Genomic DNA, 260 nt, shown 5'->3' with positions numbered 1-260 from the left:
AAATAAATAAAGAAAGAAATAAAACAAATAAAACATATTAATACAAATAAATAAATAATTGTGTAAAACAAGTGAATGAATAGAATGAAATTAAATATTTAAAAAACAGAAGAATGAAAGAAAATAGACAATATGATGATGATAATCATTTGCAATTAATAAATTGAAATAATAAAAAAAAAACACATGAAAATATACTTTATTTATCTTTTGTAAGGTGAATTTGTGCCAATTTTTTCAGATATTGGTTAAAAAGCTTT

The sequence above is a fragment of the Lytechinus pictus genome, chromosome 10 (genome assembly GCF_037042905.1).
Source record: "Lytechinus pictus isolate F3 Inbred chromosome 10, Lp3.0, whole genome shotgun sequence".
Taxonomy (NCBI): Eukaryota; Metazoa; Echinodermata; class Echinoidea; order Temnopleuroida; family Toxopneustidae; genus Lytechinus; species Lytechinus pictus.
The sequence above is the reverse complement of the archived record's forward strand: the minus strand, read 5'-3'. Positions refer to the sequence as shown.